The sequence below is a fragment of the Bombyx mandarina genome, chromosome 23 (genome assembly GCF_030267445.1).
Source record: "Bombyx mandarina strain Sakado chromosome 23, ASM3026744v2".
NCBI lineage: Eukaryota > Metazoa > Arthropoda > Insecta > Lepidoptera > Bombycidae > Bombyx > Bombyx mandarina.
The window spans coordinates 18,063,761-18,091,208 of record NC_143229.1 but is presented as its reverse complement, the minus strand read 5'-3'; the positions used below and the strand labels follow the sequence as shown (position 1 = coordinate 18,091,208).

At 40.5% G+C, this 27,448-nt stretch overlaps 1 long non-coding RNA gene across 1 annotated transcript in view; it reads left to right on the top strand.

The window, feature by feature from the left end:
• LOC149500242 (uncharacterized) overlaps positions 1 to 27,448 on the top strand; it is a 147,413-nt gene that overhangs the window by 104,605 nt on the left and 15,360 nt on the right. The window contains exon 2 of the long non-coding RNA XR_016325116.1: positions 21,492 to 21,640. This is a non-coding gene — a long non-coding RNA (uncharacterized LOC149500242). The remainder of the gene's footprint in view (positions 1 to 21,491; positions 21,641 to 27,448) is intronic.

Below are 27,448 nucleotides of genomic sequence, written 5' to 3'. Positions count from 1 at the left end.
TCATGTTGAGACGTCAAGTCTAAGTCTCATTGTATAGTGGTAAAGCAGTTTTTTTTTGCTATTTACATTTATATTATTATACGATCATATTTTTCATAGTGAAAATCGCTTTGTAACAGTACGACAGGTAGACAATCTTAGTGTGCTTAGTGCGAGTTTTTTTAACGTTCTCGATAGCGAGAAAGTTAACTCAAAATTGTATGGAGTTGGAACGTTTGCCTGCGATTGCCGCTAGGAGCACTTTTTCTTTAAAAAACTCGCACCGAGCATACTGAGCATGACATTACGTGGTTAATATCGTAACACATGACTATCGATTACGTAATCAAACGGAAATTTCCTTTGATTTAACATAACGAGCCTCACCCACCCTTGAAAACGGAATTCTAGACTGCTTCGCACCCGAAAAATCTAGATTCCTTTCACTTAATAACTCTAGCATCAAGCATTTATAAAGGTTCACTCGGATAGCAGAGTCACGCTATTTTTCAAGCGGAGACGTTAACAAATGGTTTCGCGCACGTGACCGCATCGTTTCGGCTTTACTGGATTCGATGCTGAATATGTCGAGACAGGGACGTATTCTGGATTCGATGGGGGGGTCATTTATTTTATTTATTTATTTTTAACTTTCTATATTTGACAGTATAAAGGTGGACTTAATGGCATAGGCATTCTCTGACAGTCTACCTTAGGGGAGTGCAGAGATGAACGATGGTAGGTATAGTGTTATAGTGATATTACTTAAACATATGAATATATATATATATAATATACATAACATTTGTAGATACAAATACTCGTACTTAAATAAATACATATATATAAATATATACATATAAATAAATGTCAATTAGATGACTTTGATAACTCTCTGAGAAACAGTTCTCGAACCCTCGTTTTAAGCGCTCCACGTGTAGTGGCCGACCTTATTTTGAGTGGGAGCGCATTTCATAGAAGAATAAATTGAACAGTGAAGCAAGAATGTAAAAAGTCAGAACTATGTGGAGGATTTATCATGTTCATTTCGAGTATGCAATACGACTGGAACTTCTTATAAGGGACATTGAAGTTGTCGTGGCCTTAAGGATCAAGGACCTGGTGTACAGGCCTCGTTGATAGGTTTTTTTTATGGCAGGGCCACGTTGATAGGTTTTTTTTGGCTTTTTTTTTAATTGCTTGGTGGGTGGACGATCTCACAGCCCACCTGGTGTTTAAATGCGCCACCCACCTGGAGATGTAAGTTCTAAGGTCTCAGTATAGTTACAACGGTTGCCCCACCCTTCAAACCGAAACGCATTACTACTTCACGGCAGAAATATGCAGGGTGGTGGTATCTACCCGTGCGGACTCGCAAGAGGACCTACCACCACTAAGTGGCTAAGTTAGTTCGATGAGCTTATAGCCCACCTAAAGCTAAGTGGATATTATAGGCGACGATAACCACTCACCATCACGTGGGTCGCAAGCTCGTCGGCTTACAAGGGCAATAAAAATGAAAGCGGTCGTCGAACCCCTTAAAATTCCAAGCACGATCGTTCGAAAAAATATTTGTAATTATTATTATTACGAGTATTATTATAAACTGTTCGGGTTTAGCGAATTATAAACACAATTTGGTTATGGTCAGATGTTTCGAATAACTTTATAGTTTATTTTGTGATCGCGAATGAATTGACCTTTAAAAGTTGTCTAAAATTCTATTGTTGTCCCAAATTGTGGATGCAGCCCACGCAAGAAGAAGTGATTTATTTATTTATTTATTTATAACTTCTTAAACTAGAAAGTATAAAGGCGGACTTAATGCCATAGGCATTCTCTAACAGTCTACCTTAGGGGAGTGCAGAGATGAAGCTTGGTAGGTGTAGTGTGAAGGTGATATTACTGAAACATAATAATATGTGTATATATAACATACATAATATTTATAGATACAAATACTCGTACTTAAATAAATACATATACATAAATATATTAATAAATATTATCAAGTGGTCTACGCAAATAATATAAGTAAACCCCGCTTTGTTTAATGGGACCCCTAATGACCTACTAATTCCATTCGTGTATATATTCACAGCTTTCTCGATAGCGCTATTGCTTTAGGCGTAAAGTTTTACTGCACTTTGTAAGTTTAGTCGAAACGTTTCCTAAACTTAGTCCCAACTTAAATTAAGCTCTATGTGTAACTTGAGTAGAATTCGAAACGAGTTGACTGGTTTTAGAGGAAGTCCTTGTTTGTCCGGAAACTAAGCGAAGAGATGAAAGAATTACAATGTGTTTATACGCGACAAGCTTACAAAAGCTGTGGTCCAAAGATACGATTTACTCATATCAACCGGTGACACTATGTCAAAATGCTGTAAGTAGATGGGTACGGATTTGTTTAATCCTTTGATTGCCGTGTAGGTCACCGAAGCCCTTCGCGGCTTACTGAAGTTGTTTTGTCGATTTCTGTTACTAAGGCGCCTGGATTATGTCCCTTCTTATGTTTGTTAATGTATGTTTTACTTTTCTAGGTCTCTTAGAAATAGATTTAATCTCAGTATCTTCGAATTTGTCTTTCCCAGAGTCTACTAGATACTCCGACGTCTTAGTAACAGAAGTCGACAGAATTACCTCAGTGCGCCAATCAGGGTGCCCTGGTGACCTGCATGGTAGTCAAAGGGTTAAAGGAAAATGCGTTCAGGAAGTACTTCCACGACAAAGGAAAATGTTCGTGTAATAAAAGTGAATATGATATAACTATAATAAAATAATAAAATAAAAATAAAAATCTTTTATTTCAAGACATCATAGTCTCATAGTGTGTTAGTAATACAAATAACTTAAGAGCCATGTTAGTATTCAAATAAATCTATCAACTCGGTCCCTGGCTGCCTTATCAAGCAGCATGTAGACAGAACATGCAACTTGATGAACCTACCCAGGGTCGGACCATTCCGTCTTTCTGCTAATACCCTCAAGACGTTGTCGGTTCTTCCTCCTACTCTACGCGTAATGGATGCTACCTTTTTGCGTATTATCACGAAATAGTCATCAGTGTGCGCATCGGCGAACATGCCTGATGCACTACAATACGGTGGAAGTCTCAACAACGCTCTGACGGTATTATTATATAACACTTCTTAAAATTATTCAGGGTATTCAATTATCCTTACTTTTATAATTTCAAGATGTTGTCGATGATTACACTGTCGACTGCACCTATCAAATATCTTAAGTGTATAATCTATGGCACCTATAATTGAGGTGACATCTGTCATTTACTTATTGTCAATTTGTAATTTTTTTTTGTTTTGATCGCCGCTAGCTACTGCACCATCGAGTCAGTCAAAATTCGTCGTTTATTTATTCATGTGGGTCGTTCACAGGTCACTCGTGCGTTTCTAGAATGGGTATCCGATATTATACGAAATTATCATCGTGTCGTCTATCTACACTTTGTTATTTATCGTAATAACATCCTCAAAGGAATTTTTATATTAATACGTGAAGCAAAAACTTTGTATCCCTTTTTACGAAAATTGCGCGGACGGAGGAGTATAAAATTTTCCACACTTTAGAGAATATAGAGAACTGCACAATGCTAATTTTTTTTTAAATAATGCATAAGGATACATTAAATCAATAAAGAAAATATTACAGACACTATCATGTATTTGACACAACACATATATATAAATATACTCTTTGCTTATTGTCAATTGTCAAACTTTTGTTAGTGTTTAAAGTCTGTGGTCAAATTGAGAATAGTGATAAAATTGCTTGTCTTTAATATTTTGTCAAGAGTCTTAGCAGTGCTAAGCAATGGACAGTAGCTTGACTGTACTGCTGGCGTTAAGAACGTAAAATGGATTTTCCACCCCTAAATACATCCATAAATATTTTGTTCGTGTGTAAATATTTCGTTGTATTATTCTGACTCCTTTGTTCGAGTTGGAACAGACTACTTGACCTTTGAACCTTTTGAACTGAGGGTCGGAACCCTTCCGAAATAATACGCATTTCATGGCCAATTATGTAATTATTATAATTGCGACTCCGACTTGTGCCACCCACAAACGGAACAAATTCGAAGCAAATCCCATTAAAATCCTTGAGGTACCAAAAATTTCGCAGATATTCCCCTTGAAACTTGATCATTAAAACTATTTTTTATGCGACTTCTAAGAAATAACGACTCTTGTGCTGTATGCCTTATCTAATTCCAAGTCATACGGTGGATAAAATTCAAGATATCAACCGTTTTTTTTTCCTACCTAAGCTGTTGGTCAAGAGAGACCATATCAGCGTAACCTTAACTAGTAGGTGAGCTCACGTGGCTCAAACTTGATGTTGCTAACACGAACCCTAGCATGAGCCGTGTTTCGCAGAATATACCGCCGGATCAGAAACGCGACCCACTGAGAAGATCCAGCGAGAAACTCAATTGGCTTCAACCGATAAGTGCAGTTACAAACCATCATTCAAATCTCCTGTGAAGTCGATGTCGATACAGTGGATATTGGCAGGACGAGTCATCGACTTCCAACGATAGCACTCAAAAACTAAACCAGGAAGAAGGTGGACAAATTTATTCAAGCTTTTACAGTAGGCAGCGGCTTGGCACTGAACCTGGCTTTGCTGGCGACGGTAACCACTCACCTTCGAGTGGTTCCTATGATCTGCCATTCCTCCCTCATGTCTCAAGGTAAAATGATACGTAAGAACAAGTAAGCTGCTTTTTGCCTAGTCCTTGAAATCTTAAATTTAACAGGAAATCGATGATGGTAGCTTGTCCGGTAATTAAGAAGCTCCAGCCATTATTCTACTATTTAATTTAAGCTGTCAGAAGCACAAGCGTTGGTACCTTGATTTATGTTAGCGATAAAAGCGAATTCCAGAGCCCCACAAGCTGTGAAATTACTCAGATAATTTGTAAAGTACAGAGCTGGATTCAAGTAGTAAGAGACCGTATTTTGTTTTGCAACGGATAAATATTCAGCGATGTACGTAAATTGTCGGTTTAGATTGTGATATTTAGTTGGCTTCGTGGCGAAATTGGAATGGGCTGATTGAAGCTATTCGTTCAAATCTTGGTGGTAGGACGTCTTGTGAGCCCGCACCGGTAGGCACCAACCGAGGGTGTCCGACTAAGAAGAGTTTTGGACACCCTTGTCGGAGTGGTCGTGGTTGCTCTGATTATGTACATGTAGAAGGATTCGCTAGATCCCCCATGTTTTCGAGGATTGCCTTCTTGGCGATGTGCTTCCAGATCTGGCGGCTCCAAGCATTTCAAATACACTAAATCATGGTGGATTAAGTTGCTTTCTTTATTAGGTCGGGCAAGCAGGCTGGTGATCAGTGCGTGTCTGCTACCCAGCCTTGGGTACCACCACCATGGTTATCTCTGCCACAAAGCAGTTACTGATTCCAGTTTGAAAGCTGGCGTAGTCATTGCACAATTAGATTTCGCTATTTGTAACAAAACGTAACAAAGTTAATGCTCACTTAGAAAGCAGCAGAGTTATTGGAGTCAATAGCAGTGACGTTTTAGAATGAATGTTACAAATAAGACAATGTGGGAAGAGGGATCGCGCAATTTGCGAACAAGGGCTCGCGTCGGATACGAGATAAAGCTTCGATCTAAGTTATAAGCGACACAATTATTACTTTTTGTCATGGTGCCACAATTCCAGGGAGTATCCATGTAACCTTCCAAGAGTATTGGAATGCTTGGGGTTGACATTTCGAGCGATTTCGGAGTCATTTGGAGGGTAAAACCAAGCTGGTGTCCAAAATGCTGGTCCTCAACAGAGCGAAGCAGTACAAAGACTATAGCTTTATAAAAGACAAGTCCGGCCTCGCGTGGAGTACTGCTCCCACCTCTGGGCCGGAGTTGCCAAATACCAGCTACTTCCATTTGACTCCACACAGAAGAGGGCCGTTCGGATTGTCTATAATTCTCACAAATCGTTTGGAACCTGTCTGCGGAGGGACTTCGGTTCTCTCTGTGTTTTGTAAAGTATGTTCCGTGGGGTGTGCTCTGAGGAATTCTTTGAGATGATCCCATCATCTCGTTTTTACCATCGCACAGCCTGCCTGAGTATAGTTCATCCATACTACCTAGAACCATCGTGTTCATTCAGAGTGCTTTTCCTGCGAGACCTTTTTTTGCCACGTACCATTCGGCTTTGGAATGAGCTCCCCTCCACGTTGTTTCCCGAGCGCTACGACATGTCCTTCTTCAAACGAGGCTTGTGGAGAGTACTTAACGGTAGACAGCGGCTTAGCTTTGTCCCTGGCATTGCAGAATTGTTCACGGGCAACGGTAACCACTCAATATCAGGGCCAATAAAAAAAGCAAACAAAACGGTAGTAAAAACTACAAGAACGCGATTAAGTCGACTGCTTCTTAACGGAAAAAAATACGCCCCCGGAGTCTTACAACTTGCACCCTACAAGGAGATCAAACGTACCAAATTCGTAGCGAAATGAACTGTGTATTCGTAATGAGATCTCGAAAAAAAAAAAAACAGATGTTACCAATAATATACGACTGCATTTAGATGCCAGCGTCCTTTGAAGAAGGCCTTGTCGTTTAGGGCAAAATAGAAGGTACCACCACGTTGCAATTGCGATGAACCAAGTCAAGTCGGCAGTCTGTCTGTCTGTACCAAGTGACTAAGTGTACCAGTCTCACCACAAACCAGGAGAAGTGGCGATTGCTCATGAGGCGCCTAACATCTGCCCACAGCAATGATACTGAATGACGACCACGACCGCTCTGACAAGAGCGATACGACAAAAGAGAAAAGTGACGAAACTAACTTTAAGCTTGAAATTGATTTCAGTCTATTCCGTTAGACTGAGAGATTTGAAACTTTGATAAAACTATAATTCTCCAGGAGTTCTCGGGAGATTAATAACCATGAACTCCATGATCTCTCTTTGAAAAGAACGCTTTTGGAGTCTAGTTTGTGTACATATAAGAGCGGACAATTCGTTCCTTGTAGTCTGGTTCATGTCCATCTTTTAGGAAGACATTAAAAGTACTGCTTACCGCTAGTAACGTCCGCCTCGTTCCATTTCTTCTCATTCTTGCCAAGTCTCTGTCTTAATCTGTGTCTAGTCGTTGTAGGTCTTATGTCCTGTCAAAGAGGTTGCACGCCAAGACACTCGTGTATTATAAATTTGCGTAATTACTGGTGGTAGGACGTATTGTGAGTCCACACGGGTAGGTACCATCCCTCCTATTTTTGCCATGTAATGCGTTTCGACTTGAAGAGCGGGGCAACCGTTGTACTGAGATTTTTGGCGTCTACGTTGTTGATGTCTACGGGCTCCGGTAACCACTTAACACCAGGCAGGCTGTGAGCTCGTTCACTTATCTAAAAAATGTTTTTTTAGATGTGTGAAATATCTGAAATTTATTGTTCAAAATCACGAAACTTCAAATCTATACTTCTATACTTAATATTATATAGAGGAAAAATTTGTTTTTTTGTTTGTATTGAATAGGCTCCGAAACTACTGAACCAATTTGAAAAATGATTTCACTGTTTGCAAGCTACACTATCCCCGAGTTACATAGGTCATATATTTTTTTTTAATTAGGGATCCTTACTAAATCTCCAATAATGTAACCAAAGGTGTAAAAAAATAACCTAAAATATTCTTTACATCGCGTGCCCTGCGAAAACTATTGACGATAGAATAAAATAATGTACTAAGACTTTGTAGAACACATTATTATTTAAAAAAAGCGTCCCGAAAGCATATATCTAGCTATTATAGTTATACCGCTATAGCTGTTCTTTTATTTAAAAAAATAAAACTACGTTGTTGAATTTTTTGTTAAAGACCCGAGCGGAGCCGGAGCGTGCCGCTAGTATACTAAAAATATACGAGAATACTTTGACACGAAACACAAAATCATTTTTATTGTTCTAACGACTTTATTGTTCTAACGTCGAGGATTATTTGTAGAACTCAACAGCACTCGTTATCAGTACAAATCCGGCTTCAATTATCGGAAATTATGAGTGGGCATGTCCCGTTTATGTGCGCACTGATGTGTTCCATTGAATTTGTAATTTGCCCGGCAACATGTGGGGACTGTTATCCTCAAAGTTTCGAAAATATATACCGGTATAAATAACTAGTATTCTTCTTCTTTGTCATATCACTTTTGTCAGAGCGGTCCTGGTTATCATTCAGTATCATAGCTGTGGGCAGATGTTATGCGCCACACGAGCAATCGCCACTCCTCCCGGTTTGTGGTGAGCCATGCAAACAGCCGCCAACTGCCGACTTGACCTGGTTGGTCCATCGCATGGGCAACCTTCCACGCGGTCTGGTGCCTTCTACTTTAACCTGAACGACAAGGCGCTCTATGGAGTCATTGCCTCGCCGGGAGACATGTTTTTATTCTTTTTCTTTTTTATTGATTAGATGGGTGGATGAGCCCACCTGGTGTTAAGTGGTTACTGGAGCCCATAGACATCTACAACGTAAATGCGTCACCCGCCTTGAGACGAGCTTTTTTATTATTATTGCATTACAGGCAGACGAGCATACGGCCCACCTGATAGTGAGTGGTTACCATCGCACATGGACGTCAGCAATACCAGGGACAGAGACAAGCCGCTTCCTACCGTTTAATACTCTCCACAAGCCTCGTTTGAAGAAGGACATATCATAGCACTCGGGAAACATCGTTCTAAGGTCTCACTTTTAACTACGACTGCTCTGCCCTTCACACTGAAACACATTACTGCTTCACGGCAGAAATAGGCAGGGCGGTAGTACCTACCCGTGCAAACTCGTAGGACATCCTACCACCAGTAATTACGCAAATTATAATTTTGCGGGTTTGATTTTTATGACACGATGTTATTCCTTCACCGTGGAAATCAATCGTGAACGTTTGTTAAGTACGTATTACATTAGAAAAATTGGTACCCACCTGCGGGATTCGAACACCGTAGCATCGCTAGATACGAATGCACCGGACGTCTTCTTATGCTTTAGGCCACGACGACTGCGGGGTGGACGGCGCGTGCGAGAGGCCGCCGCTCAGCCCCCGTAGGGCCTCCGCACCCGGCACTCGACTGTTGGTCCGGGGGTGAAGCGGTGCAAGGTGGCTTCTGTGCGCCGCCCCTCGGTGTGTCTTTTTTTTTTTTTTTTTTTTTTTTTTTTATTGCTTAGATGGATGGACGAGCTCACAGCCCACCTGGTGTTAAGTGGTTACTGGAGCCCATAGACATCCACAACGTAAATGCGCCACCCACCTTGAGATACAAGTTCTAAAGTTTCCCGTATAGTTACAACGGCTGCCCCACCCTTCAAACCGAAACGCATTACTGCTTCACGGCAGAAATAGGCAGGGTGGTGGTACCCACCCGCGCGGACTCACAAGAGGTCCTACCACCAGTAATTACGCAAATTATAATTTTGCGGGTTTCATTTTTATTACACGATGTTATTCCTTCACCGTGGAAGTCAATCGTGAACATTTGTTGAGTACGTATTTCATTAGAAAAATTGGTACCCGCCTGCGGGATTCGAACGCCGGTGCATCGCTCAACACGAATGCGCCGGACGTCTTATCCGTTAGGCCACGACGACTTCTAAAAGTTCTAAGACTTCTTTCTCTTCGTGTCTCCCGAGACGAGGTCCTTTGGGATTTTCCCGGGGATGAGATCCCTTCTTACCATTAGTACGGATACCGCTAAGGCGAGACTTTCGGCGCGCACCGCGGTACCGTAAGTTTCGTGTAGTCAGTGTGGTGGAGCTCGATGGGGTTTAGTTGGTAGTTGTTCTGCTGGGCAAGTGCTTCGCGCGCCTTTTTCAAGGCATCGTCTCCTGTGAGAAATTGGGGGAGGCGAAGGACCTTGGCCCTTCTCTTCTCCCCTTCTTCCTCTCAGTAGGCGCCGGAGTCCGACATAATTCGGTCCTTTACCCCCTCGACCAGGTATCCGTAAATGGATTCCCAACGTTAAAAAAAAAGGCCACGACGACTTCAAAAGTTTTATATATTTTATATATACAGCTATAGTTATAGGTATAGTTTTTGGATATCCCTTCATGGTGTTCAGTGCTCAGTGGTAGGCAGGGCTTTTACTGGTGACCACTTACTAAAGGAGGGTAGTTCGCTCTCGTCTAGCTACAAAGGCAATGGGCTTTTTGGCGGGAGCTCGAGTAGTGAAGTTGTGTGGTTTGTTTTATTTTGTCTATTTACTATTTCTTCAGGTATAAATGTGTAATAACGGTGGTTTATTAACTGCTTAATACCTATAAAAGTGCACAAAAGTGGGAAAATGAAACAAAGCTGCTGGACGTAGCTTCTCGGGATCCTCCAAAAAGCCCATTGAAAAAGCCTCTGTAAATAACCACCATTTTATTGAGATTATATTTCATCTCATCTCATTTCATTTCATTTCGTGCCATGCCATTTTTCATATTAATCAACTTCATTTCTATTCACTTCATATTATCATTTTTCATAAAAATAATAATAATAGTACAAATTAAAATAAGTTCTTAGTTATCAGGTCATAAAATTCCTTAAAAAAATACAAATGCAATTAATACTGGGTGGTGTTAATTTTCACGTTGGATGCAGATAGCAACGGATAGACCAAACCCGACATCAATTGAGAAGGCCTAGGTTCAGCAAAGGACAGTGGATAGGCTGAGATGATGATGATGAATGTTACTTTTATCTCTTACGAACTGTATTCATTTCCGATTTTCCATTCATAGTACTCTCTTGGACATCGGGAGTTTTACTAGCTTTGTGTTTTCCTTTTGAACGGTCATCGAAACTTTGAGAAACGCCAACTTGATCTATAAGCCGGCACGTGCTCCGTACACGGGTCACACGATAATGACACAATTTGCATACTACCCTACTTTACTACAATAATACGTACATATATATTATTTTCGTATTTTCGCATAGATTATTAGAAACGTCGGTTGTCGGCTTTAATTAAATAATACAGATTATATATTTGAGTTAGATTATAGATGGAAAGGCTTAGGGATGAGATGGGCGTTTCAGATAAAGTTGACAGCCGGTCCCAACTCGGGAGAGCTGTCAGAGATAGACAACAATGGAAAATGTTAGAGGACGATTATGCTAAAAGACACACAAAACTCGGAGATATTCCATAATACATACAAAAATTAAATGAACAGTAGTAAACAATCCAGGATAAAGGGTTCATTGATCCAGCCGGTGGAAGGGCATTGAATTCTCGATTTAAGCATCCAGCTTTTTTGGATTGGATTGGATTTGGATTTGGACTGAGTTTATTACTAGTAGAGCCTCTTGTGAGTCCTGCCCGTTTCTGCTGTGAAGCAGTAATGCGTTTCGGTTTGAAGGCTGGGACAGCCGTTGTAGCTATACTGAGACCTTAGAACTCATACCTCAAGGTGGGTTATAGGTGTCTATGTGCTCCGGTAACCACTTAATACAGGTCGGCTGCGAGCTTGTCCACCCATCTAACCAATAAAAATAAAAAATAAATGCAAAAGGCAAGAAACCGAAAAGAATGGAGTGCATTTTAAAAGATCTAGACTCAGCATTGGGTGGAAGAGTGCCGGATTTCGCCAATGCGGTGGATCGATCAGATTAAAGCTACAGGGGGAGGTCCTCTAAATGTGTGAAGTAGGTCTAGAGTAGGAGGAGATGGTGGGACATCGTGAGACGCGTGAAGTCTGTCTTCTCTAGCATTACACTACAATTAGAATCACTCTGTCAAGAGTCAAACTATTGACAAGAAGACATGCGCGAACGACATGGTAGACTTAATGATGGTAGGCAGCGGCTTGGCTCTACCCTTGGCATTACTGAAGTCCACGGGCGACGGTAACCACCCACAAATAAGTAGGTCGTATGCTCCTCTGCCTACAAGGGCAATAAAAAAATGGCGCTAACCTTAGCTCATACGTATCACAATAGAAAAGCTTAGTACCATTAATTAATAGAATTATATTAGATAAAAAAAATCAACTAAAACATGTCTGTTATTTTTTTTATTTTTTTTTATTGCTTAGATGGGTGGACGAGCTCACAGCCCACCTGGTGTAAAGTGGTTACTGGAGCCCATGGACATCTACAACGTAAATGCGCCACCCACCTTGAGATATAAGTTCTAAGATCTCAGTATAGTTACAACGGCTGCCCCACCCTTCAAGCCGAAACGCATTACTGCTTCACGGCAGAAATAGGCGGGGTGGTGGTACCTACCCGCGCGGACTCACAAGAGGTCCTACCACCAGTAAAAATATAAATTTATTATAAATATAAATTTGTTATAAAATTTATTATACTCGCAGATCAATAAATTAAACATTACAATGAATAGTGCGGAATGTCTTAACCGCATTGTATTTAAATGTAGTTAAAGTCGAAGTAATAACGATTTTTCGTTACGTGACGTTTTTTATTCCCCGAAAGCAAGTCGCGCTTAGGAAGTACGTTCCATTGGTAAAGTCAGAAAAAGTTGTTGCTATAACCATAGTTAAATTCTTCGAATCGCAAATCACGAATTCAAGACCTTAGTTCTTAGGTTATCAAAACAATAAGGCGTTTCGCAGAATCAAAATCGACTTGAAAACATCTGACAGAATAACCGAAACATATACCTTATTATCATGGGAGTTGAGTTTATTTTTCTGCTGGCCAAAACACTAACGAACAACTCCGAATTCCAGAACGTTCTCGGGAAATTTCGAAAACTTGTTACGAATTACAAAGTCATTCGAAATTCAAATTTCCATGAAGTTGTCTGACGCAATTATCGTTCGCTCGTTCGTTCATTCGGTCATTCGCGAACGAACCGAATCAATTTACATTTAGTTCTGAACTAGTTGTTTACGCGCCGGCTGGTTTTTTTTTTAAATAATTCGTATCGCCTCATTACTCTAGCGGTCGAAGTTTTCTAATAGCTCTAACACGAAGAAGGCACAGGTTCTGATTCGTAGAGCTGTGTGCTTTGTGCGAGTTTTTTAACGTTCTCGATAGCGTAAAAGTTAACTCCGATTTGTAAGCAGTTAGAACAGCGCCCCTATAAAGGTATAAAGGTCGTGCTTAGTTAAAGTATAAATTCGTAAGTGGTCAGGAATTAATAGCATAAGTTTTTTTTATTTACTGCTTTGATGGGTGGACGAGCTCTCAGTCCACCTAGTGTTAAGTGGTTACTGGAGCCCATAGACATCCACAACGTAAATGCGCCACCCACCTTGAGACGTAAGTTCTAAGGTCTCAAGTAAGTTACAACGGCTGCCCCACCCTTCAAACCGAAACGCATTACTGCTTCACGGCAGAAATAGGCAGGGTGGTGGTACCCACCCGCGCGGACTCACAAGTGGTCCTACCACCAGTAAGAAAGTTAAAGTATGACCGATAATTTGGAAGTAATAGCATAAGTTTTAGGCACGAATTCTATACTCTGATGTTTTACTGATGGTAGGACGTTTTGTGAGTCCGCACAGGTGTGTACCACCACCCTGCCTATTTCTGATTTGAAGCAGTAATGCGTTTCGGTTTGAAGAGTAAAGCAGCCGTTGTACTGTAAAATTGGTACCTTAGAACTCATATCATATGGTAGGTGGCGGCATTTGATATCTATGATTATCTTTAGATATCTATAGGCCCCGATAACCCCTTAACACTAGGTGGGTCATGAGTTTGTCTACCCATCGAAGCAATAGAAAAATACTCTGAAGAATAATTGAAAAGTAAATACCAATATTTGTACAAGGTCTTTGCGAGACCAAATTAATTTAAATGTACTTTTATCTCACTTATAAAATCTGTTCATTAGGATACTCCGTCTCAAGTACATTTTAGGAATTAAAAGGAAAAGTTTTTCAAGCGAAATCCTACTTTATCCCTTACGCGGAGGGCTTTTTCGCGTTGCCATTGAATTCCCACCAGAGACGACCCTAAACTTCAGCCTTCCAATCCAGCTTTTTAATTTTGGCTCGGGCATCGTGATTTTGTAAATTCCTCACTTAAATGGGATATGAACTTGAAATGTCCTATGCTTTTTTAAAATGTTGTAAAGCATTGTTGTCCTCAAAGCTTGATTGAAGAAGGAAATGTCATAATGCTAGAGAATCTTCAAGGAGTTGAGTTTACCGTAAATCCGAATGGTACGTGGCCAAATTGAATGGCCAAAAAAACTGAAGCCTTCACTTCGATTCCAGTTCGGGCTGTGAGTCACATACTTTGTAGGACTGTATAATTCGCTGTCATCTTTTTTTTTATTGCTTAGATGGGTGGACACGCTCACAGCCCACCTGGTGTTAAGTGGTGACTGGAGCCCATAGACATCTAGAACGTAAATGCGCTACCCACCTTAAGATATAAGTTCTAAGGTCTCAAGTATAGTTAGAGCGGCTGCCCCACCCTTCACACCGAAAGGCATCGCATTGACAGATGCCTGAATCTCGCTCACGGAATTTTCAAGATAAGTTTGCTCCATGATAAAAAAATATATTCCTACCTATGCTGAGCCTTGAGAGGCTATTTAAGCTTCACCCTAGTGTGTAAGTGAGCTCTCGGGGCTAAAACCGGAAGTGTTGCTAACACTGGCCCTAGCAAGAGCAGTGCTTCGCAGAATCTACCACCGGATCGGAAACGCAACCTACTGAGAAGATCCGGCTCGTACATATATACAAGTTCCGAACAACAACATTCGGACCGTCGGTCTACCGAGCAATTACACCTGCTCGGTGGAAGATCTTCCCTTTGTCGTAATTCCTATTTTCTTCTTGCTTCGGTTTCCTCAATACTGAGGGTCGTGACCGCCTCCTCGCAACAAGAGTTTATTACGGACCATTCCACGCCATTTGCCTCTATCTGCCATCGAGTGTAGAGCATCGTAAACTGTGGTGTCGAGGGTAGTGCGGATCTGGTCAGTCCAACGTGTCGGGCGTCTACCTCGTGGTCTTCTTCCGTTCACCTTGCCGATCACCATTAGCTCCTCCAAGCTGCCGTGATCCTTTCTTGCAATGTGGCCAAAGTATTTCAGAACTCTACGTAGGCAGATGGTAGAAAGCCTCGTCTTTATCTGGAGTTCTTGGAGGATCGACACGGTTCCCAAAAAAATGTTCATGAAATCTGAAACATTTGTTTTACTGCACTATCTACAAATCGATTCTGATACGGTTATATTTCACAAGTGGCTGACGTAACTCGACATCCGTATATATCTATAAAATTGTGGAGCGTTGGCATGCGCGAGCTTACTCGCACGAAAAAGGCAGTGTTTCTTTCGCTGATTCAAAGTTTTAATGTTTGAACGAAAATCACTTAATGTCGATTTTGATTTGTCAATTATTCTTTACTAGCGACCCGCCCTCGCTTCGCTTCGGAAACATTAAAACACACATGAAACCAAAAAAATTAAATAAAAAAAAATTAAAAAAAGTAGCCTATGTTCATCAGGGACAATGTCGGCTTCTAATGGAAAAATAATTTTTCAAATCGGTCCAGTAGTTTCGGAGCCTATTCGAAACAAACAAACAAACAAATCTTTCCTCTTTATAATATTAGTATAGATATAGATTGATGAGTTTAATATGCAAAATCACGTAAGCTTTTGAATGTTTTTTTAAGCGAGCTGTGATTGTTTGTTATCAAAAATTCAATTAGCAATTTGGAGTCGTCGTGGCCTAAAGGATAAGACGTCCGGTGCATTCGTATCTAGCGATGCAGCGGTGTTCGAATCACGCAGGCGGGTACCAATTTTTCTAATGAAATACGTACTTAACAAATGTGCACGATTGACTTCCACGGTGAAGGAATGACATCGTGTAATAAAAATCAAACCCGAAAAATTATAATTGGCGTAATTACTGGTGGTAGGGCCTCTTGTGAGTTCGCACGGGTAGGTACCACAACTCCGCCTATTTCTGCCGTGAAGCAGTAATGCGTTTTGCTTTGAAGGGTGGGGCAGCCGTAGTAACTCTACTGAGATCTTAGATTTTATATGTCAAGGTGGGTGGCGCATTTACGTGGTAGATGTCTATGGGCTCCAGTAACCACTTAACACCAGGAGGGCTGTCAGCTCGTCCACACACCTAAGCAATAAAAATTATATTTGAAAAAGCTGATATTTTGGTTACCGTTCCCAACTATACATTTATAATAAGTTGATAGTTGTGTTCGCGTTCCTACAACGAGTACTTATGCGTTGGCATATTAATTTCCGCTTATATACTAGTACGTTCTAGAACACAGTGGACATTTCCCAACACCTTATGCGATATGATCTCTAGTACGTTCTTGATCGGTCTGTAGACATTCGTCTGATCCGCACTAGATGGCGTGAGTTGTTATTGTCTTTTCTGTTTGCGGTAATATTAGTGCAGCTCTCGGTCAAGAGATGGCTCTGCTATCACTACGTGCGGCTAACACATTTTTTGTAATAACACAGTTTTTGGTACCGAGCTCATTTACCATTGGATTGTTTTATTTTCTGAGATGATATTATGATGATTTTTTTAAGTTTTAATAAGAAAACTAGCACAGTGACGTACGGCTAGTTAAAATTAAATTTATTATTATTCATATTGATAAAAAGGTTTTACGTTTAGTAATACCTACGCTTAGTACAAGCGTCAATTGCTAGCCTTTTTATTTTTATTAAGTGTTCAGAATGTTTGTAAAGTAATTTCATTGTATTTTTAAATATATATTTTTCCTATCTATTTTTTTTATTGCTTAGATGGATGGACGAGCTGACAGCCCACCTGGTGTTAAGTGGTTACTGGAGCCCATAGACATCTACAACGTAAATGCGCCACCCACCTCGAGATATAAGTTCTAAGATCTCAGTATAGTTACAACGGCTACCCCACCCTTCGAACCGAAACGCATTACTGCTTCACGACGGAAATAGGCGGGGTGGAGGTACCTATCCGCGCGGACTCCCAAGAGGTCCTACCACCAGTGATTACGCAAATTATAATTTTGCGGGTTTGATTTTTATTACACGATGATAACATTGACTTCCACGGTGAAGGAATAATCCGTCACCGTGGAAGTCAATCGTGAACATTTGTTGAGTACGTATTTCATTAGAAAAATTGGTACCCGCCTGCGGGACTCGAACACCGGTGCATCGCTACACACAAATGCACCGGACGTCTTATCCTTTAGGCCACAACGACTTCAACGACTTATCTATTCACTAGTAGCCTAGGGGCCTATTCTAGCTATGCGTGGACGGATAGGTGAGCTCAGGGGTCAACCTGAGTGAGTTTGCTAATACTAGCCCTACCAAGAGCAGTGCTTCGCAAAATATTACACCGGATAGCAATCGCGACCCACTCAGAAGACCCGGCAAGAAACTCAATTTGTTGTGCCTATGGATTTTTTAATGATCAAGTAACTAGCACTCGTGCAAGCAAAAATATTCGACTAAACGAGTCTCCGGGTCGAAGTGAACTGCGCAACGCTCCGCACCGTTCGCTGAGTTTTTGTTGTTCCCAAATCCTAAACTTCCACTCGACTTTAATACAGTTTTTGTAGTAAATGGCCACACTTTACGAGCGCTTCTTTGGATTCGATGTACTTACGCAGTGGTCGGTCCGATTGTTGTAAATATTTTAAACATTCAAGAAGTTGGTGGAGAAATGACTTCATTAAAAAAAAATGGTGCGTGTGCAACTTGGCGCAATGAAAGAAGTTAAACTTTTTTTGCCAAGTCCTGGTCTACTGCTATAAAATCGTTGAGACATCTCGGGACAAACTGAATGATGTGAGACGTAAGATGCCAGTATTTCAGCATAGAAGGTAAATTTAAAAAAATGGTGCACATACAACTTGGTGCACGGGAAAGAAGTAAAACTTCTTTTGTTGTATGTAGTATTGTGGTTTTCTTAACTTTTCATCGTTAAATCAAATTTCCAATGTAATAGGGAATGCTGTGTATAAGAGAAACGACCTAGGTCGCTTTGTCCATTCCCTTTCTCCACGGTCGAGTGGTTCGCGAGACGCTCTGTCTATTTACTCACTCTCCTAATTTGTATATTTTTTCTAGCAGTAACGAATTTATCATGAGTTAAATTTTACTCTCAACGCGCCTAAAGAAGTTGCACTTCAATAAAAACCGTGAGGCAGAGGAAATGTTTGCCCTCCTACTTCACTCGCGTTCTATATTTGGCTGGGATTGGCGTCGTACTAGAATGTAGGGGAGACGCTTAGTGGGTTTACCTCTACCATCATTGGCCTCAACTATCGGCCATCGAGTGTGTCTCGATCTCTTGTGAGTCCGCACGGGTAGGTATCACCACCCTACCTATTTCTGCCGTGAAGCAGTAATTCGTTTCGGTTTGAAGGGCAGGGCAGCCGTTGTAACTATACTGAGACCTTAGAACTTATATCTCAAGGTAGGTGGCGGTATTTACATTGTAGATGTCCGGCTCCGGTAACCACTTAACTCCAGGTGGGTCGTAAGCCCGTCCAGCCACCACCAAGCTTTAAAAAAAAGATCCGTATCAGAGAAAATATCGATCTCAACTTGTTTTGGTTTTCTTCGAAAGTAGTGAACAGCGCAGCTTGTTAATTGTGCAATTGGTAGCTTCGATAGCCATACATAAATTAAGTTTCAAAAGCCCAGCGTACTACGAATTAGCAATTTCATAGATAAAGACATATATAAATTGTCGGTATATAGTGAATGTATGTATGTACAAATCATTACTTGTGCTCTTTATATAACTGACTCAGTGGTGCAGTAGTTAGCGCTGCTAACTGTTGCGCGGAGGATCGTGGGTTCGATTCCCACGTCGGGCAAAAATTTTGTTGAACAGATTTGTTTGCTCTATGGAATGTATGTTTGCTCTTTATTTCTGGGTGTTTCTGATCTATATATTTATTATGTATATATTTAAACGTATATAAGTTTGCTTGTTAATCTCTGGTACATATAACATAGGGAATCCTAAATTGGGGCCGGATGATCATGCGTGATTTGTTCCCGGTTGTTATTATTATAATTAGCCTTTCTTAAAAAAATAAAATTGAAATTGATTTGGTAGAGCTTTCCGGTATGTGGCGCCTTTCCCCCGGCGAAGGTCACGGGGAGACCTGGGGGAATCAAGGCCGTGCGATGCGCTACCAGCACTCTAGCGCGCCGTCGAGGAGATACGAAAGAGCAACCGGTTGGCGGTGTATCGCGTCCCGACCCGGCAGATTAGTTCTGGTCCAGTGGGGTATTTCGAGACAACAGCGGCACTGTCTGGGCGGTTTTCGGGCTGCCGTGCCGAGACGGCCGACGTTTCGGAGCCTTCGATTCGCCTCGAAGGCTCCATCGGCTGGGCGTCCTTGGGGTGAGCAGCGCCGTCTGGTTGTAGTGTTGACCGCGGTAAGCCCCTTACCTAATCCGGGTTCTGACCTCTGAGGGTATTGGACGCTTGGGCGAAGAGTGCAAGGGAGTCGTTTAGTGGGTAGGGCCCCAATAGAAATATCTGTTTTCCAAAGGTTCGACTCAGTAACTATTGTAATAGTAACAGAGGTTTCATTCCTAAAGTTATTTTACTACCCATAGCACAGGGAATCCTAATTTGCTCGTGGTCTTTTCAGTTATTAATTATTATTTATTTTATTCGCGTGTCTGTCTTTTCTGGTGATATACCTTTTTAGAATCACTTCCGCAACCTGTTTTGACATAAGATAAACATATTAAATTGCAACGTCACGTCTGTTCAGTGTGTCTACGATTGAATGGGAGCCTAAAATTGTCCGCGCGATTGGCTTATTCAATTTATCAGAGTTATTTTGTACGGCCGTGGTTTCTGGTAGTTTTATTTTTGTTTTAGACGGACGGCCAATCTGATGTAAAGTGTTTTTGAGAGCACTTAAATAACATAAACGCAATCCGAAATACTAACAATACGTCCGCACACTACTGCATTTGAACATCGACTGACGAACTCCACATCAGTAGTGTGCGACAGAGACAACGCTCTACGAAGCCGAAAATAGCTGATTGTCTCTTTCTGAAGATCGATGGGCAGCATTTAGCGTCGGGCACAGTAAATACTATCATCCGATTTCTGTCGCGAAGAATTCCGGTCTTCCGCCTTAAAGAGTATCTAGGCGGATAGCGGCATCACGCCGTGATGTTCATGGGTTACCCGCTATGGTAACCACTTCATTAGTTTCGTTCAAAAAACAATTTAATTCAAGGCGGGGCTTGAAGCTGAATCTTCATATATGTTATTAACGCTGAGCAACAAGCGCGTTGGCAAGCCTCCAAGATACTGCATGATCTAAATTCCGCCGTTCGCATAGCCCTTAGTACGTTGACATAGAGTTCAATTTGCAAACCTCCAAGATACTGCATAATCTAAATTCCGTTATTCGCATTGCTCTTAGTACGTCGACATAGAGTTCAAATTTCTCTATCAGTCCATACTTGTGCAGGTAGACGATTACTAAGGTTTGAATCTCGCAAATTTAGTGATGGGTTTTAATTTTTATTCTATTGAAAATGTGTCTGTTAGTTCGTTTGATTGTCTATACCAATATTATAAACAGGAAAGATTTGTTTGTTTGTATTGAATAGGCTCCGAAACTACTGAGCCGATTTCAAAAATTATTTCACTGTTTGGAAGCTACACTATCCCGAGTGTCAGGCTGTATCTTTTTGATCCTTCTTGAGGGATCCTTATTAAAACTCCACTAATGTAACCCAAGGTGTAAAAAAATTACCTACAATAATCTTTACATCGCATGCCCTGCGAACCGTACAACAAGTCTTAAATGAAACTTTAAAAAAATCGATTCAATCATGGACAATGGTAGGGGTGTATCTCGAATGCGGTCCACGAATTTCGTATGGGCGAGTCATCTAACGCAGTCTGCATTGTAATTTTAGGATTTATATAGCATCGGCATTTAAGTCTTGTTGAGGCTCCAGGTTTAGTGGTTTCCTTAAGCCTTCTAATGATATTATTTAAGTCACTTAGCCTCTGACGCAGAATATGACTAGATCGAGAGAGTATAGTTAGGATGCTGGCGTCTATCAGTGCAGTACCACAATACATCCACCAGATGCGCTATGACATATCCTTCTTCAAAAGAGGCTTGTGGAGAATACTTAACGGTAGGCAGCGGCTTGGCTCTGAACCTGGCATTGCTGAAGTCCATGGGCGACGGTAACCATTCACCATCGGGTGAACCGCGTATGCTCGTCTACCTACAAGGGCAAGTCGATCTTATAGGGGAGGAAGGTGGTGAGGGGGAGTCTACTTAAGGTAGACTTTCCGACCCTGCGAATACTATTGTTTGGAACTTGTATATGTATAGTTATTTTGAAAATGTCGTTTGCGAGATTCAGGCATCTCTCGAACGTCAATTATTCTAAGACAGCTACGGCCATAAATAGTTTCAATTTGACTTCCCTAATCCCTCGACTTCAACATGAGCGGTCTTTGTGGGTCGAAAACTATTTGGTGATCACTCTCAACCTCTGTTCCAGGTCGCAATGAACACCCGTGACGTAGTGCTGGTAACTGTGCTGGGCTGCTGCTCCATTGCCGTACTTCTGGCAGTCGCAGTGTATCTATACATCAGACGCAGAAGAAGAAAGAGGGAGGACGATGAAGATGGCACCAGTTGTGCCATTCGGTAAGTCAAAAATTAAGATCGATTTCTCTTACCGAGTAAGAGAGGGTTGCTTGTAAAATGGTATTACTGGTGGTAGGACCTCTTGTCTCCCTACGGGTAGATGCCACCACCCTGTCTATTTCTGCCGTGAAGCATTAATGCGTTTCGGTTTGTAAGGTAGGGCAGCCGTTGTAACTATACTGAGACTTTAGAACTCATATCTCAAGGTGGGTGGCGGCATTTACGTTGTAGATGTCTATGGGTTCCGGTAACTACTTAACTTCAGGTGGGCTGTGAGCTCGTCCACCCATCCATGTAAGAAAATAATAAAAAATCGATTATTATTAAATCGCTCTAACGACAATTGTAAAATATACCTACACTAGAGGTCCCGCAGTAGTCGAAATTCGACTATAATTAATTATGAAAAATATTAACAAAGACAAACAATATTTAATCTATTCTCAATTTGACAACAGACGTCAAGAACAAAAGTTTGACAATAAATAGTATGCATGCGTGTGCGTCAAATACATGGTATGTAGTGTGTATAATGTTTTCTTTATTGATTTAATGTACATTTTATGCATTATTTAAAAAAAATATAGAATTCTGCACTTCTTCTCTATATTCTCTATAAGTGTGCAAAATTTCATACTCCTCCGTCCACGCAATTTTCGTAAAAAGGGATACAAAGTTTGTGCTTCACGTATTAATATATAGATTCCGATATAAATATTATTATATTTTTGGCTGTTGGTTTGTATTGGCTTCAAAAGCAGGCGTTCGTACGTGTCACATGGTGAAAAGAGATTACTATTACTCATGGAGTCTAGCTACTGCAGAGTACTCTATGCAATTTTTTTTTTTTTAAACCCATGCCTTAAATTTTAATTGGATATTGATATTCCCGTTGCCTGTCTGTTTAGAGTATCTGATAATCACTTAACATCTGATCCATCGTGAATTCGTGTACTTAAATAGTAAGTATTAAAGTCCATATAAAAAGAAAATGGACAGCCACATTGAACTGTATTCATATTTTATAAATTTAACCGCAAAACCCGATCTCGAGTCGAATCTTAAACAGACACAAACTTTCGAAAATTAACTGTTAAGAAACTCCACCGCAGACTTCAACAGCTGCCCGAGCTTTAAACTTAAAGTTGTGCTTTCGCCCGGAACGTTTCTATGAATTAATGTATATATGAAAATATCGTCAGTAAGTTGTCATGTCGTTGACAAGGAATTGGTATTTTTTAATTATATATATATTTTTTTATTGTTTAGATGAGTTGACGAGCTAACAGCCCACCTGGTGTTAAGTGGTAACTGGAGCCCATAGACATCTACAACGTAAATGCGCCAACCACCTTGAGATATAAGTTCTGAGGTCTCAAGTATAGTTACAACGGCTGCCGCACCCTTCAAACCGAAACGCATTACTGCTTCACGGCAGAAATAGGCAGGGTGGTAGTACCTACCCGCGTGGACTCACAAGAGGTCCTACCACTAGTAAAAATTATGTATATGTTACATATATGTATTACAATAGGAGGAATAAGTTTTTTTTCCCGATGTATAGACACAATTACGAGTATGTAGCGGTTCGTAGCGTGTTACGACGTAGCCTGCTACGGCGTAGCGTGACCGTGACTACGCTGTGCGCCTAAGCTATTAAACATGTTCCCTCACTACTGACGATCGCGACCACATGTGACTTTTCTCTACAGTTTTCGATCATGGGTGGCATGGTACGTATGGTACAGATTACCTCCAAGTGCTTCCCTTACTAGATCTGACCATACGGCTGATATTGTGCCCACGGCGCGCTTGCCCTCGATACGTTAAATTACGTTATAGTGTATACGTTAAATTAAATCTAAATATAAAATTCAATTTAATTATTTACGAAAACTCGATCCGAACGCAACTTCCCGAAGTGTACGGTATTCCGAAGTTTATCGCGCAAACAAGGCAATAAATTTTCCGCTGAGTCTCCATAAAGTTAGTTGAGGCAAGACAATTCTTACTATCGCTAGGGGAATCGATTGTCTTGAAGATTCTTGCAGCTTAAATTCCTCATTTATACAAGCAGAGCTCTTCTCCTACACAAACAGACAGATTCGACCTACATCTAGCCTCTAGTCCTATACTAGACTACTATAGATACATTCCTCTGCAGCTTTGTACTGATCCCGAGCTCTTCTCGTACACAAACAGACACAGATTCGACCTACATCTAGCCTCTAGTCCTATACTACACTACTATAGACACAGTCCTCTGCAGCTCTGTACTGATCCCGAGCTCTTCTCGTACCCAAATAACACTAATAATAGTTTGGTAGCTAAACGAAAAGCAGCACGATTCTTAAGAGATGTCAGCACGATTGCGGTATCGTCGGAACCCGACTAATTTTACGCTACGACAGAGCCTAGACGATGGAGGCGCGTAGACGCCATCACACTTACCAACCAGCCTTCTTGAAGAGCGGCGCCTCCGTCCTAAGAACTGACATTCGTTTTCGTTTGCTAACGTCAAGAGAAGATTTCTTAATTGTTCTAAGATAACAAACGTGATTGGTGTACTCAATATTTCTCTTAGCTCGATCACCCTATTCGCCCCTACGATGTCTGACGATGGTGTTAATAATTGTGGCTTCTCCAACATATTTATAAGTATGAACAATGTAATAACCTAGATATGACTAAAACTATGAATATTGAATATTTGAATATTAGTTTTCCAACGAATTTCTACTTCGGTTGTCCGTAGTGACTACAGAAACAGATCAGTAACCGTAACGTCCGGAATAATAATATGTTGATAATAAAAAAGGCGAGAAACAAATTCTATTTGGCGATTCGCGAAAACCGAAGGAGAAGCTAATTGTTTGATTGATTGATTTGGAATAAATATATGTATCGATCGATCCTAAAAAATGTGCGCCAGAAAAACAAAGCTATTTTGTTGTGCGAGCTTTTTCTCTCTCTTGTTTATGTGTTGGAGGAAAAGCTCGGGAAATTCGAAATGTTTGTTAAGGCTCTAACTCTATTTGTATTGAAGATTCAACCCCTCCCTTAAAGACGTTTATGCCTCGTTTAGCTATTAATAAGTAGAGAATGTCTCTACTTCATTAATAATATCAGAAGCATTCTAGCTTTATATCCGACTTATTCAACTTATCTTTCCATTACACCATACTCACAGGGCACCTGGTATTAATGGGCTACCAGAGTCCAGAGATAGCGTGAAGCCTTATAAAGGATATGGCCTTCCTGAAACAAGGATTGAATATTCCTCTGCGGTAGAAAACCTCCGTCAGTCAAATGAAACTGACTGATGTCACTGAAGTCACTTTCCACAAGAGTCTCATCAAAGACGTGAAGCTATTCTCCTCCTCCTTGCTTTAGGTTCCTCAATGCTGAGGATCGTGACCACCTTTTTTTTATTGCTTTGATTTGTGGACGAGATCACAGCCTACCTGGTGTTAAGTAGTACTGGATTCCATACACATCTACAACGTAAATGCCACCATACCGCATACCACAAGATCTGCCTAAAAACTTAACAGGTTATGTCTGCATGAAACCAGCCAATAGAGTTACATAAAACACGTGTAAAACAATCAGTACAAGTAAAAAACAGTTACGTGAAACAAAAATATATTCTACTTGTAAACAATCATAGTAAACAGGATCGTTTAACTAATATGATGCAACATAAAACTGGCACATGGTCAATGTCCAAAGGTAAATTTGAAATGCCCCTTGTATAAAATTACTATGGAGAATTAAAAGTTAAAAAAACGAGTTCCATACTTAGTCAATAGTTTACCCGAAAATATAAGACGTCAGCCTACACTTGCTAAATTTAAAAGTTTACTAGACGATGACCGAGCCCTACTCGTTTTTTTTTTAATAACGCCATCTTGTTGTGTCTTTAAAGCGATTAGTTGCCTTCAATTAAGAAAAATAGTATTATTATTCGCCAATAGATGTCGGGAAGAGTTGATTATTGAAAACACGAATAAAACAACATTTTCTGAAAACAAATCGTAGCTAGATCGATTTATCGCCCACGAAATCCCCTGTATACTAAATTTTATGAAAATCGTTGGAGCCGTTTCCGAGATACAGATTATAACTAGTCAGGTCATAAGTATTGTCACACAGTAAAAACTTTTCTTTTGGAATGCTGGCCACAAAAAAGCTTATTGAATTCGAATTACGAATTGTTCATGAAAATAAAAATGTATACTTTTAGAATTTTACTCATTTTTAAATATGGAGTAGACGCTTAAAGAAGACCGTGTTGCAGTTATTGCGTTGCATCGTTGCGGTTTCGCGCCAATTCAAATTTTCAACATACTGAAAAATTTGAATTTAACCAAAAGATTCGTTTATCGTACCATCAAACGATACAATGAAGACTCTAGTGTAGATGACAGGTCAAGAAGTGGTCGCCCTCGGTCTGTTAGGACTCCAGCAGTGATAAAAGCTGTGAAGGCGTGAATTCAAAGAAATCCCAAATGTAAGCAGAAACTGTTGGCCCTTCAGATCGGGTTAAGCAGAACCACGATGAAAAGGGTGTTAAATGAAGACTTAGGGCTTCGGGCTTAGCGAAGAAAAACAGGACATCGTTTGAATGCTCGTCTAATGGACTTGAGACTGAAGAGATGCCGCGTTTAGTTGAAGCGGTACGCGGGAAAAAAATATCGGGAAATTCTTTTTTCGGATGAAAAAATTTTTACCGTAGAAGAGAGCTACAACAAATAAAATGATAAGGTGTACGCACACAGTAGTGAAGAAGCGAGCAACCGTATTCCGCGTGTCCAACGAGATCATTTTCCATCCTCGCTCATGGTATGGTTGGGAGTTTCTTATTGGGGCTTAACAGAGGTACATTTTTGTGAGAAAGGTGTAAAAACCAATGCAGTTGTGTATCAAAATACAGTCCTGACGAACCTTGTGGAACCTGTTTCTCATACCATCTTCAATAACAGTCACTGGGTATTCCAACAAGATTCGGCGCCAGCTCATAGAGCGAAGAGCACACAAGACTGGCTGGCGGCGCGTGAAATCGACTTCATCCGGCACGAAGACTGGCCCTCCTCCAGTCCAGATTTGAATCCGTTAGATTACAAGATATGGCAACACTTGGAGGAAAAGGCGTGCTCAAAGCCTCATCCCAATTTGGAGTCACTCAAGACATCCTTGATTAAGGCAGCCGCCGATATTGACATGGACCTCGTTCGTGCTGCGATAGACGACTGGCCGCGCAGATTGAAGGCCTGTATTCAAAATCACGGAGGTCATTTTGAATAAACTTTAGTGTCATAAGAATCTATGTTTTGTTAAGTTCATTTTGGTATATGAATGGTTACATAATGAATAAACTTGTTTCAATTATTTTACATTAAACATGTGACAGAATTTATGACCTGACTAGGTATATTAATATACAAGAATTGCTCGTTTAAAGGTATAAGATTAAAAAAACACTTGTTAAATACGTTGTAACCATTTACGTAAATTAATTGTATTAATATAACCTAATTTAATAATTTATAAGCTATGTTTATATAAAGTGTTACCCGCAGTCAAACTGCGTAAGCAGTTTTGAGGAGCATGGTTTAAATGAAAGAGAAACTTTGTATGAATAAATACTTATATATTACATTCATACATTCATACCTGATTCATAGAAAAACTAATATGGCATCCTTTCCAAATGCGATCTTTTGTGTTTGTCTTGTATAAAGTCAGTCGGATTTAAATGATTTCAATCACCTAACACTTTGACACTAGCCTAAACTTTAAGCTTCG